The sequence below is a fragment of the Lissotriton vulgaris genome, chromosome 12, assembly GCF_964263255.1.
Source record: "Lissotriton vulgaris chromosome 12, aLisVul1.2, whole genome shotgun sequence".
Taxonomy (NCBI): Eukaryota; Metazoa; Chordata; class Amphibia; order Caudata; family Salamandridae; genus Lissotriton; species Lissotriton vulgaris.
The window spans coordinates 539,919,180-539,931,577 of NC_141700.1; positions in this window are offsets into that span (position 1 = coordinate 539,919,180).

Below are 12,398 nucleotides of genomic sequence, written 5' to 3' on the forward strand. Positions count from 1 at the left end.
GTTTTCTTTTAGGTATCTAGTTAGCAAGTGACCATGCCAACGGGTACGGATTAATTTCTTTTCCAACCGTTCTAGCCACAATATTTTATCCTTAAGAGTGAAATCAATGGTAGGAATGTTGGTGGATAAGAAAATGTTGTCGGGATTCTCGGGGCCTGAGTGTACTATATGTCAATTACCAACATAAACAGACAAATGACCGTAGGTTCAATACATCATTAAATATAGATCATACTCCACACAACACATTGAATGTTTAAATGATGAGGTGAAGCTGATAAACATAAACATTAAATCATGGGATTTAATGAATCTAACCCAGGGGTCATCACTAGCGTGTAACGCATGGTTTACAGACATAGGGCTTACCTAAGGGCAGACTGTGTTTTTACTTGCCCCAATTCGTGTGTGGTGTGATCAAAGACGGCGAAATTGGACCATCTGCGGAGAGAGAACGGGATAATGTTCTGTAACCCCATGGAGTGGTCGCTAGAGTATCGAACATGTATCACCGGCATGAAGCTTACCGGAGGCAGAGTCAATCTGTTTGCTTGTCGGCTCGCATACGGCAAGCCCTATGTCTGTAAAACATGCGTTACACGCTAGTGACGACCCCTGGGTTAGATTCATTAAATCCTGTCTTTTCTTTGCAGACATTTTATCCCGTTGTCGTGTGCACTTTGCTTCAACCTTGAACGCCCATCCTATCCTTATTTTGTGAGTCAATGGTTCCTTTCCTACTTATCGTTTATTAAATCTTCCATCCTAAAAAACCATTTCTGTAATTAATGATATGTCGGTTGTCTTATTCTCAGACCCGAGGGCCATCTCACATCGTCATATCATGTAAGTGCTTACTCTATCAGTCCCTAATAACAGATGTATTCGAATGTAAGGGTCCTTACCCATCAATATTTTCTTAATTTTAGGACCTGAAATTACTCTTCTTATGAAAGAATTCTCCATTCCAACTCCCAAATTGGAGACAAGCAACTTTTGGTATGCCTTGTCCACCATAGTGTGCTTAAGTGATTGTTTTTAATTCCGACTCAATGCACCTTGTCCAATTAAATTAAATAACTTATCAATGTCTACTAAATAGGTTGCCTGCCCCGCCCCCGTCCTGATGAAGACCCCGAAGCAAGGGTACAACTAATTCCTGCGTTTATTAGAGGGTCGAAACGTCAACAACTGTTTATGTTTATCAGCTTCACCCCATCATTTAAACATTCAATGTGTTATGTGGAGTATGATCTATATTTATTGATGTATTGAACCTACGGTCATTTGTCTGTTTATGTTGGAAATTATAGTACAGTCAGGCCATTTGGTTGTTTTTTATTGTCACTATCCCATACCCACACCACCTGCACTATACCACTTCCCTTCCCTCCTGGGGTACTATATCCTGTGATTGCTCATCTAAATTCATGATAACTAACCTATACCTACATTGTGAATACATAACATTGTAGGCGTATCAAGTGCTTCTTTATTCATTGACATTGATTGGTTTGAATGTATTGTTGTTTGCTGGGACCCCTTTCTCTCTGCATTTTAAATAGAGCAGTTTTTTTTTAACATGCAGTCCGTTTTCCTTAAAGGAAAACGGGATGCATTCAAAAAAAGAAAAATGAAACGTTATAATTTCATTTTTTAAGAGAAGGCAGTGGTCCGTGGGACCACTGCCTGCTCTTAAAAAATATTTTAACTGCTAGTCACAAAGGGGAAGGGGTCCCCTGAGGACCCCTTCCCATTTGCGAGTGGCTTACCACCCATTTCAAATGGGTGATAAACTGTGAGTGTTTTGCAGCCGCATAACAATCCTACATTTAAGTGCGAGTCGCTATTTGCAAGGGATGCCCTTGGCATGCCCCTGCCTAATACCTAGTCACAAACCCTATTTTGCGAGTCGGTAATAAGTTACTGACTCGCAAAATAGGGTTTGTAATTAGGGCAGACCTATTTTGCAGTCGCAAACGAGCCGATTTCCCATTGGCAGGCGCAAAATATGTTCGCACATCTGGCTGTATGTCTTTTAACATTCGCCAAACAGAGTTGTCATAAAGGTTATCAGCCATGGTATGTCTATTTCGAATTGCCACAGAACCCAAATATTAAAACAAAAGGTCAGGGAGGGCAAGAGTTCCCTATTCTTCAGTAAGTTTCAATATTTTGATGGTTGTTCTAGATTTTTACTAGCCCATCTAAAACTCTAGAACATATCATTATTTTTTCTAAACGATGCCCTGAACAAAAACATGGGACAGTCATTGGGGAAAAAAAGAGGTAAGCACGTTTTAATAATTGAAATACGACCAATTATAGACAATGGAAGCTTATTGCCAAGTGGAGAATTACCATTTAATCATAACAGTCAATGCTACAAAGTTATTCTCTTAGATAGAATTATAACTTTTAGAAAAAAGGACGGTTTAGAACTAGGTATAACTGTTTTGTACTGTTTGGGTAAAGGCTTGCTAGAGGCATTGAATGATAGAAGTTTGGTTTTACCCTCATTGATTGGATAGCCATACAGTTTAGCACACCATCTCATAGTGGACGTAGCCAATCTAATATTAAGCGAATACGCAGCTAGATACAGAGCATTATTGTCTGCATGCAGTTTGACGAATGGGAAATCTGGAAGCAGTGCACTTATAGCCGGGAGAGAACATACATAGATGCATATAGATAGGCAGATATTTAAAAAAAGCACAAAGAGCACTTGGGTCACCCCTCCGGGCTGGGTGTCTGTAATTTGATAGAAAACGTTTCATAGAATACCATTACTAAAAGAAACCATTTCACCTAAACTGTTTAATGGAAATTTGCAGGCTGAATGGCATTTATCATTTGATAGAAACCAGTTTTACTTCAGAAACATTTTCGTATTTATACGTTACTTATACATGACTTTAATTTATTTTGGATATTTTTAATTCGCTGACCGCTCACTACCGTAAACTCTATCCATTCCTGACCGCATTATAACCTTTAATCTCCATCTATCCCTGCCCCTAAACCTAAACTACATTCTTCCCCTAAACCCCACCCATTCCAGAACATTCATAAACGCCCTTTCCACCCCTAAACTCCAACCATCCCTGAACCCGAAAAGCCCTTTCTACCTATAAACTCCAAAAATCTCTGAACCCTAAAAACCCTCAGTACTCCTAAACTCCACCCATTCTTAAACCCTAAACACCCCTTTTAATGGCTAAACCTCAAGAGCCCTTAACCCTTAAAATCCGTCACATCCCTAAACTCCACTATCCATAAGCCCATTAATGACACTTTAAAACCCTTCACCATCCCTAAACTCCACCCATCCCTGGAAACCCTTTCTAGATTAAACTCCACCCGGCCTGTAACCCTTAAAGCTTCTCACCGCCCAAAGTGCACCCATTCCTTAATCCCAATTCTCTTTCTGCCCATAACCTACACACACAGCCCTGACCCCTAAAATCACCCCCTACACTCTACCCATTCCTAAACCCTAAAATCCTCCCACTACCCCTAAACTTTAACCATCACTGAACCTTAAAAACCCTCACATCCCTAATCTCGCCCATCGATGAACCCTAAAGATGCCTCAACATACCTACATGCCACCCATCCCTGAACACTAAAAATCTCTCATTACCCCTAATCTCCACTTAACCGTCAACTCTAAAAAACCTTTGCCACCCCTAAACTCCATCAGTTCTTGATGTCTAAAAACAAACTCACTACCCCTTAAGTCTGTCTATCCCTGAACCTTAAAACCCCTCTTCTATGCATGAACTTCACTCATCCTGGCCCCTAAAAGTGCATCAACACCTCAGAACAACACTCATCCTTGAACACAAAAAACCTTCATTACCCCTAAACTCCACCCAGGTTTAACATAATTTGAGATTTTCCCTTAATATTATGCTTCCTTTCGACTATTCCCTTTAATTTTCACTTTATTTGTTTTTCCTTAAAATTGACTTTTTTTTGTGAGTTTCTTTCCTCCAATGTGGTTTCTCAATTTTAGTTTTTCTATCAATTCACACACATTATCGCTGGGTATCTCTTTTAAGGGCTACACAAGCCATTCAAATATTATTAATAATAAGCTGAGCAGTGGCCATTTTATACAGAGAGGCTATAACCTGGTGAACAAAGAAGGAAACATATTTGCACAAAGAATTTGGAACAGAATTTCCCAGCTCACCAGCTCAAATGCATTTTTCGTATCAAGCAATTCAACTGCTGCCGGGGTGTTATTAATTTTAAAGTAATCAGAAATTTTCGTTAAAAAATTAGTATTAGCAGCAATAGTGCCTCCATGTAGAAAAGCCTTTTGTTGTATATGTATTAATGCAGCCACTACCTGTAGCAAGCATTTAGTAAAGACTTTGGCCAGAGTTTTATCATTCAAATTAAGAAGAGTCACGCAAACCAAGCTCTAAATGGTCTTTGCTGGTTGCCAAAAACTTATGATAACTTGATGGTGTGCAGACAAAATATTGAGTTGGAAATTTCGAACTACAGAAATACCAAGTCCTAAATATCATCAGCGAGAAATATCGACAGCAAGAATATCGTGGTCAAGAATATCGATTTGAAGGTAAGAAATATTGTTTTAAAAAATAAATAAGTTAATAATATCGTTTGCAAAAATATGGTTGTTTAAAATATTGATTTTTGAAATAGTGTTATGTATTTTAGTATATATTTTAAATGTAAGTGATGTATTTTTTTGTATAAGTATTGTTTGGGTTTATATATATATATTTGTACATTTTTTAGTAGTTATCAATTTTATTTTAATTAAAGTTTGCATTTTTAGTTCTGTAGTTCTGTAGCAGCTTGTGGGTTTATAGGATAATTGGGTGGCAAGTAATTTAATTATAATAAATTAATTATATATTTTTATGTGTTCATATTTATTTAATTGGGATTTTATAGTGTTAACTGTGGGAAGTAATTTATTTGTAATTACTATTCATTTGTTGTAAATTAATATTAATTCATTGGAAATTAAATATGGAAATTGTGTAATTAATTTTAGCTGTGGGTTGTGGGGTTAGTAGGGGTAAAGGGTGAGAAGTAATTTATTTTTAATTAATTCATTAATAATTAGTTGGTAATTAATATTATTTAATTATTGAACAATAAATATGGGAATTGTGTAATTAATTTTAGGTGTGAGTTTTGGGGTTTATAGGGGATAAGGGTTGGAAGTTAATTATTTTTTGATGTGTTTTTCTTTGTTTTTTAATTAATAATATTCATGTAATTGATAAATAATTATGTTAATTATGGAAGTACATTCTATTTAGATGTGGGCTGTGAAATGTGCGGTGTTATAGGGTAGGATGTAAATAAAATAAATGTATGTAATAATATTTTTGTTTATAAATAATTTCTAGCTAAAAATATTTGTTTGTTTAAAAAATATTTTTATATTTTATTTTATTTAATATCCGTAGGTATTTGGGATATGTATCTAACATTATAATATGTTTTATTTTGTTTTGATATATATTAAAATAAATATATTTGTATTTTAATTTTTTACATATTTTTAAAAATTCAATTTATTTTGTTTTTCAAATATTTTTTGTTGCTGATATTTTGTTTGTTTTTATTTTTGAATTGGCTGTAGTGGGAATAGTAATTTTTACCCCTCCCCTATCCAACACTTTCCTTACTGTTAAACACACTGGAGTGGGAATATACATTTTTACCCCTCCGCTATCCAACAATTCCCTATTGTTACACTCACTGGAGTGGGAATAGTAATTTTTACCTCTCCGCTATCCAATACTTTCCCTACTGTTGCACTGAGTGGAGTGGAAATAGTAAGTTTTACCTTTCCGCTATCCAACACTTTCCCTACTGTTGCACTGACTGGAGTATGTATAGTAATTTTAACCCCTCGGCTATCCAAGACTTTCCCTTCAGTTGCACTCATTGGAGTGGGAATAGTAATTTTGACCCCTCTGCTATCCAATGCTTTCCCTACTGATGCACACACTGGAGTGGGAATAGTCATTTTTACCTCTCCGGTATCCAAAACTTTCCCTACTGTTGCACAAAAAATGTAAGTGTAATTTTTTAAAAATAGTTTAATGTTTTAATTAATAATGGAATGTTTTCTAACATTAATGTTATGTTACTGGTATATGTATGTATGTGTGTATATATATATATATATATATATATATATATATATATATATATATATGTTACATTTTTAAATATTTTTAAAATTATAACAAATATTTAAATTAATAGTTTATTAATTGTTTTACAGTAAATATATATAATAATTAGTATGTATGTTAACTTTTTTAGGTTACTTTTATTAGTTATTTTTTTTAAATGTATATTCAATTATTTTTTAAATTAAGTTTATTCTTTATTATATTGAATAAATTTCATATTTATTATTTTATTTTATATATATATATATATATATATATATATATATATATATATATATATATATATATATAAACAATATTTTTTACATCTATATTTATGTTATCGATATTGTTTTTTGATATTTTTGTACTTACCTTTATAAATGTAGGCTGTTGATTTTTTTGACATCTATATTTATGATTCGATATTGTGGTATGGGAATGTTTTGGGTGTCGATGTTTTGTCAGTGAACCAACCTGATTACCAAAGGATGGAGGAATTTCACCTCCAGTAAATATATCATTAATAGCCTCAGTAATATGTTTATTTTAATTTAAAAAACTCAAATACAAAGTTACATCTGCACTATAAAAAAAGCATTTTAAAAAGAGTCTCCTATGTAATAAAAATCATGCTAAGTACAACCATGATCAAGATAATCTGATTACCAATGTCATTGTGATCTCCGGCCTCACAGTGAAATCAGAAGATAGGTTTTAGAGATGGTTGTTCTAGAAATACACTATAAAAACATGATTCCGAAGTGTACAGTAATAAACCCCTAGTGTGTAAAATACTGTAATATGTGTGCATATATGTGTTTTCACTTTATGGAAAAGGCGTGATCGTCGCGGTTAACGACGTCATTACGAAAACAAGAAGATGGTTTTTAAAGAAACTTGGTACAAAAATATGAGTTTAAACATGCTTTAAAAGAAGTATGTATATAGTAATATGTGTAGGGCAATGTTCTGAATGGACTTTTTTTACATATTATTTTGGATGTGTTGGGGCCCATTGACTATCTACTTTTGTTTTCCGTTTTCGTGATGTGTCCGTTGGGATCACAACATTGTCACAAAGATCCCCAAACACAAAGGGAAAAAAACCTTTATAAAAAACTTCACAATATTTCGGGTACTAAGATGGATCTGACAAGAGCCGTTGAATTGGTTGTATGTATTTGGCTGCTACACATAAGACCAGTTGCAGAGTTTCATGTTACTTAGGAACACCCTGTTGCCTTCATCTGTGAAGTGCACTCCATTATTTCTCTAAATTCCATGAATGTCAAAATGCGGATTGTTGTTGTAGATACAGCCCATGAGATGGTCTCTGAGTAATGCAGAAATAGTTTTATTAAAATGTTTCCTGGCTTTGTCAATCTACGGCAGTAGTGTAGCTAGGGGAGGGGGGGACGGTCTGCCCCAGACGGCACCATTTTTGAGGCAGCCGCGAAACTGGAGGCTCGTTGCGGCCGTGGCCGCGCCGGCCTTTATAATTTATTTGGGAACGAACACTGTGTCCCCAAATTTATGAAGGCGGCCACGGCCGCAACAGGCCTCCAGTGCCGCAGCTGTGGCCGCCACCCGCAGCCCAGTAATTTAAAAGTCCAAAGACGGGGGAAGTAACTAAATACCACCTTGCCCCACTTTCTAGCTATTCACGCCGCTCATCAGATTCAGGGCTGCAGCTGCAAGGCAAATTTTTGATTTTTTTTAGCAGATGAATTTTGTATTGCAGACTGTTGCGTTCAAAGCGCACTGTACTCAACACTAAGCCCGATTCCAAAATGGCATCGGAATTTGTAAAATACATTGGTTTAGGTCCGGGTTTGAGCTGTAAATTGTGATCTAACTACTGTAATTGTGATTTATGACCTTGGTCCAAATTTACTAAGATTTGTCCAACGAAGCTATTTGTGAAAATCTGTGCACTGTGTTGCATGAAGGGTAAAAGATTGCACACTGCCCTATTTATAAAAAGTTGTGTGCTGATGATCTCATCGGTGACGCTTGCACAAAAAACTGTTTTTGAGTAAGTTTCAGCGTTGTTCTACATCGCAAAGGTAAGTTAACAGTTCTTGCCCAGCTTATGTACTTGAGTGTCCATCTCCAGTGCAAATTTCTAAATGCCGTCACCTTTGCATAAATCTCACAATGTGTTACTTCTCAGAAACTTTGCACATTATGCCCATTGTTTACGCCTGCTTTCTTTTGCTGCCAGGAGGTCCCAGAAAGACATGATGCCCTACATTAGTATATATTACTATGGGTGAAAGTGAATGTCTGGATTTGTTCATTTGTGCAGGATTTTTCGCCCTAAGTGGAATGGATATGCTCAGCCGTGGGTCCCATGCTCGATGTGCCACTGGATTCTAGTTAGCATGGCATATGAGGGGTGATACCCTGAAACTGGTCCCAGGATAATTGTTTCTGGTCCAGGATGGACTTAACTTGGCAGTTTGGGCTGGACTGTTCCCATGAGGAGCAGGGTAAAGACTGATTTGCATATGGCTTGGTCTGAACTGGGAAGGCATGATGAGCAAAAGAATGATAGATTTAACCCAGATCTCTTGACTGGGCGTGAGTGTTTGGATTTATTCAGCATTCCGTCCATCATTTGTTAGTGCAATATTTGTGTATATGGCTTTTTGTGGGATAGGAGTTGACAGCAGTGTTTCTTCACTGTTACTCCCACTTGCCAGACATTAACAGGAGTTTGATGCGACCTGAAGCACAGTTGTTTTGTGGTGTGCTCGTGTCTGCTTTTTGCTGAAAAATGTTATAGTGCAGGGAAATTGAGGCCACAATGTGCACCTCTTCTCCTTGATTAGGACCACTTTACATCATGTGAGCTCCTGTACAAAAGATTAGTAAATCTCTCAGTTGTCTCATGTTGCTCGCTGTTTTGTCTATAAAGGACGTAAAGCTTCTCTACAATGCTTTGGTATACAACATGTTGAATTTACTTGGACATAGCCTTTTCTTGGTGGTTAATTTTTCTTTGTAGGGTAGATTTTTGCTGGTGTGACATGCAGTGCTGAAATAATTTTTTTTTTACTTAACCACAAATCGATGGTCGCATGTAGGTGGTGGGCAGAAAAGGGCCAAGTCAATGACTCGTAGAGTTATCGGGCCTTAGTCATGATGAAGTGCAGTGTCGTGACAAGCAGCGAGTCACTGGAAGGCAGTCTGTAGTCTGGCACTTCATTTGCAGTATTTTTCTACTAACTAGGCTCTCAATGGCTTACTTATTCGGCTACAGATCAAATTTACTTTAAAGATAGGTTTTTACGGACCTAAAACGGTTGCTGCAGGGATGTCCGTTTATCAGGATGTTTAAAGAGTTTGTACTCGTTAACCAGATTAGGTAGTTAATACATTTACTGGATCGATGTGTGTAAACTCAGGCCACAGACACAAATTGTCATAAAATAACTTAAAAGGTTAATGTGCCTGCTGTAGAGAAAAGTTGGCAGCAACTTGTAGGTCGCAGATTTGCTTTTTATGAAACAGACCACAGTGGGTAATTTAGTTTGCAACTGAAATCCTGTGTACCCTGCACCTGAAAAATTCAAATGGTGATAAAATATGTCAGTGTGTTTTTATGCAGCAGCTGCAATCAACTGCATGCAGCCTGCAGGATAAAAGGTTAGGGGCCTGAAACAACAGTGCTTTCAAGTAAATTGCCAAAAACTAAGTCCCGCGTTTGCACTGTGCAGCAGTTACCGAAAGCAGGTCAGAAGGAGTGAAGGCTGCAGCACGGCTTAACTAAGTCCCACCGCGTTAGTGTGTCCTTCGCCCGTGGTTGGCCCCCATCCAGCCTCAGAGTCCAGGGCCGTCAATCAGTTGTAGCGTGCGCGGCGCGCACCAGCGCTACCAATGACAGCCCTGTAATTACATTTTTGGCCAGCCCTCGCCTCGCGATCAGAACATAGCAGTGACGCTTCACAGCTAAGCTCTCGTCATGAGGAGTCAATTCTGGCCTGTGGCAGTGCTTTATTATACTTGCAGGCAGCTTTGGGCGTTTTGCTGGCCTGCCTGACTCTCTGGACTGTGAGTCTGCTGCACTGCAGACTCAGTACTAATAGGGGAACAAAGTTGAAACCCCTGGAATCACCCCTGCCTGCCAAAGACCCTGCCTGGAGCGAGTGAGGTAAGAGGAGAGCAGCAGCAGATTCAGAGGGGTGGAAGTCTGTGGCTCATCCATGATAGCTGCCAAGGTTTCAGATTGCTATGTGTGGCACTTTCAGAATTTCATTGTAATTATGAGTGACATTTCAACGTCTAGAAGCCACACTTTCTCAGGGGCAAAAATTAAAATCCCTCAATAAAGATGAAGGAAACATATGAATACCAGAAATTACACCCATTTGATTATGGGGAAACTCTTAACATTTTGAAACAGGTGCAAAGCAGCTGATCTTTGCAGCATGCATTTTAAATTTTATGGAGAGTGAAAACAGCTACTAGACATGTAACTATCTAGCAGGGGCTTTTACACCGATGTCTAAGTCAATCCTCCTGTCTGCACCCTTGCTATTCAGTGAAGATGTATGAGATACATGGATGGCCTGTCTGCGCCCTTGATATTTAGTAAAGAGATATGAGATAGATGGATGGCTTGTGTGCACCCTTGATATTCAATGAAGAGGTATGAGACACATGGGTGGCCTGTGTGCGCCCTTTTTATTCAATGAAGAGGTATGAGGCACTTGGGGGTGCCTGTGGGCGCCCTTGTTGTTCAATGAAGATGAGTGAGATACATGGGTGGCCTGGGTGTGGTTATTTAATTAAGAGGTATGAGATACATGGGTGGCCTATGTACGCCCTTTTTATTCAATGAAGAAGTATGAGAAACACTAGTGGCCTGTCTGCGCCCTTGTTATTCATTGAAGAGTTATGAGGGACATGGGTGGCCTGTGAGCGTGTTTGTTGTTCAATGAAGAGGTATGAGATACGTGGGTGGCTTGTCTGTGCCCTTGTTATTCAATGAAGAGGTATGAGATACATGGATAGTCTGTCTGCACCCGTGTTATTGAATAAAGAGGTATGAGATACACCTATGGCCTGTCTGGGCCCTTGTTATTCGATGAAGAGTTATGAGATACACGGATGTCTTGTCTGCTCCCTTGTTATTCAATGAAGAGGTATGACGAGATACACAGATGGCCTGTTTGCGCCCTTGTTATTCAATGAAGAGGTACAATATACACATATGGCCTGTCTGCATCCATGTTATTCCATGAAGATGTATGAGATACATGGATGGCCTGTGTCACATGCGGTTTTTCTGAGTCCCCAGATAGATCATGCAGTCTGTGTGTTCTCTTTTGTACTGCCAGTCACCGGTGTATTCAACTGTGTAGCCTTTGACCGTGTCATGTATGTGCATGTAACTTGCATGATCGAGGTAACTATTAGCAGCAATACTACGTGTCTCTAGGACATCTTTCAAGTGCTCACCATCCTTTTTCCCCAGCACCCCCCCCAAGGGGCGCCAATCTGAGGGATAGCCCCGGGCGCCACAAGCTCTAGCTACTCCCCTGATCTAGAGACAGAATTTATTTGATCACTTCCATTTCTGTCTTCGGCATAGATTAGAGTACACTAAGACAGTGTGAGGGAAAGGCGACATCAGTTCTGCAAAGGTTTCTTTCATTAGCATTTTCAGCCCTACCCGGTCAATGTGCCTAGGTCATTGCCACCACAGTGTACAATTAGGAGGTGAGGAGTTTGGGAATCCACAACGGACTCAACCAAACCCAGCAACTGATGACATTTTAACTCTCTCTGGCCAAACCAAGTAATCTGCACATTTGGCAAACCCAAGTTCCTGTCAATACCTCTCCTATTTGCAGCCTCTTTAGCCCTATAGATATAGCTGTGGCCCACAATCCATACTCTAAGCATTTTGAAGTAAAGGAGCAATAGTAGTCAGGAGAAGGCTGAAGCTGAATGAGGTAGTTTCCCAAAGCAAAATCAGTTCAAATGGAGGTGTTTGAAAAAAAAAAATATATATATATATATATATATATATATATATATATATATATATATATATATATATATATATATATATGAATGAGGTAGTCTCCCAGAGCAAAATCAGTTCAAATGGAGGTGTTTGAGAAAAAAAAATATATATATATATTAACACTGAAGTGAGGAAAGTAAGGGGGATACTAAAAAGATATTGTCCGCTGCTTAAAACAG